General features: G+C 41.6%; 1 protein-coding gene and 1 non-coding gene across 7 annotated transcripts in view; one reads left to right on the top strand and one right to left on the bottom strand.

Annotated features, from left to right (window-relative positions):
- The window catches only part of SIK3 (SIK family kinase 3), a 217,436-nt gene that overhangs the window by 50,399 nt on the left and 164,624 nt on the right, over nucleotides 1-2,413 (bottom strand). The window lies entirely within an intron of this gene.
- On the top strand, nucleotides 677-785 carry LOC125917282 (U6 spliceosomal RNA). The gene has a single exon (XR_007456136.1). It is a non-coding gene; the product is annotated as a U6 spliceosomal RNA (small nuclear RNA).

Raw genomic sequence — 2,413 nt, 5'->3', positions numbered from 1 at the left:
GCGGATTTGTTTGAACTATTAACAAAGAAAAGCATTTAAAAATCTTCCCACCCAAGTATTTGTCCGTGGAGTTTCTAATTTCAGTTATCACTGACCCCTGCTTTTACACTCGGTTTCTCAAACAAAAACAAAGAGCCATACTAATCTCCCTTAACTAAATCAAAATCGTTCTAAAGTCAAAATCAAGAACCAAGGAAGCATAAAAATTCTTCAACCTCTGTTCAGTGAAGGTAGAATACAACTGGAGAAGAAAAAGAGGGCCTTCCTTTAGCTCACTACCCAAATCAATAATCCAAAAAACACTACCATCCCATCTGTGGCAGGCTAAATAAAACCCCTCAAAAGCCAGCCACATCCTACCCCGTTGAATTTGTGAGTGTGCTACCTACGGCAAAAAGGGGCCTCCGCTGATGTGAACGGGTGATGGGGAGATCATCCTGGATTATCCAGGAGGGCTCACTGTAACCACAAGGGTCCCGTTCAGAGGAAGCAGGGGATCGGGGCAGGAGTGGGAGATGTGACAATGGGAGCACGAGTGCTGTGAGGAAACTTCCAGAACCAAAGAGCACAGGGACCTCTAGAAGCTAAAAAAAGCAAGGAGATGGACTCCCCAGAGACGCCAGATGAACTCGGTCCTACCAACGCCATAATTTTAGTCCCGTAAGACGCATTTCAGGTGCTCATTTCAGCAGCACACAGACTAAAAGTGGAACGATACGGAGAAGACTAGCACAGCCTCTGCACAAGGATGATACACGCAAATTCGTGAAGCGTGCCATGTGTTCTCATGAGCACCGAGTAATGTACAGAGTTGTTGAATCACTGCAGGGCACACCTGAAACTAAATATACACTGTATATGAACTAGCCTGGAATTAAGGGGCGCCTGTGTGGCTCAGTCGGTTAAGTGTCTCACTCTGGCTCAGGTCATGATTTCACGTTTCGTGAGTTTGAGCCCCACATCGGGCTCACTGCTGTCAGCACAGAGCCCACTTTGGATCCTCTGTCTCCCCCCGCCCCTCTGCCCCTCTGGCTTGCGTGCTCTCTTTCTCTCAAAAAAAATAAATAAAATAAATAAATAAATAAATAAATAAATAAAAACATTAAAAAAAACTATACTGAAATTAAAATTAAAAAATGGAGTAACATTTTTAAAAAAGAAAAAAAGACTCGTTTCCAATTTCTGACCTCTAGAACTAAGATAATAAATGTATATTGTTTCAAGCCACTATGTTTGTGGTCATTTATTACAGCAACAATAGGAAACTAACACAACATTTTATTATACTTCTAAGGATTGCGACGATTAGTAGATGTTATTGCCATTAATTTAATTGAAGCTCCAGTGAAAAATGACAAAAGAGGGTTTGAAGTTGCCAGGTCTTTCCATACTACCCACTTCTGTGGGAACTGCTAGAGTCTAGAGAGCTTTGGAGAACAGAAAACAGACATAAGGACAAAGGAAAAATGTAATTTTATAGAAGATAAAGAAAGCATCTCTTTCTTGTCTACTACGTACTGGGCAAATGCAGGACTCCAAGAGCTTACAACCATGTGAAAGTACGAAACAACCGTGCATCTGTCAGCATAACACAGGTAAATGAAAAGTTAGGTGACCTTCCAAGGATGTGAAAGCAGAGCCTGGAAAGAGGACAGACTCATCTACACATAACAGTCTGTAGAGTCACCAACCTGAAAGGGTACAACGCAGGTACTTTAACCTGTAATAGAACACTGTCTCAACTCTCCACGCCCACCCTTTTAAGGAGGGAAGTCTCTAGAACTGCTTTTTACTTTGGCTTCCAGGGCAATTACATTCTAGCTGTACCGTTTGATATATGAGGACCCCCCCACCTCCCTTTTGACCCGTGAGATGAGGGACACCCAATGCAATACTGAAAACTGTCAGGAAAAAAAAACTGGTTTCTACTCATGTTTGTAGTTTCTGTCTAGACTGCAGCCACTTTCTTTTATCAATAGGTGGTGAGCTTGTATTGGCTAGGCAAATGCTGATCGTTCATTAAAACTGAAGTAGGAGCAGATCGAGGCAGTGAAAAGTACTTTTTAGGCACCTTCAGATGAACAGATGAGTGAAATGTGAGCACACAAAGAGATCAACTGCCTTTAAACCAATAGAAGATCTGTTTTTCCTAAATTATCATAAAACTGCAGTCTGCACAATAAGCATGCTCTATACCAGCAGTGCCATAAATCCACCTCTTCAAGTAAAGCTGATGGAGTATACAAGCTTAACACTTGTTCTCACTGCTTTATGCTACACTTTATTCCTTATTATTCAAAAACGACTGTCAACCAAAATAAGAGAATTTTAAGTGTACTTTTTTTTAATGTTTATTTATTTTTGAAGGAGGGAGGGAGGGAGGGAGGGAGGGAGAGAGGGAGAGAGGGAGAGA

The sequence above is a fragment of the Panthera uncia genome, chromosome D1 (genome assembly GCF_023721935.1).
Source record: "Panthera uncia isolate 11264 chromosome D1, Puncia_PCG_1.0, whole genome shotgun sequence".
In the NCBI taxonomy this organism is placed as follows: domain Eukaryota; kingdom Metazoa; phylum Chordata; class Mammalia; order Carnivora; family Felidae; genus Panthera; species Panthera uncia.
Note: the sequence above shows the minus strand (reverse complement) of the source record. Positions and strands in the feature narration are given on the sequence as shown.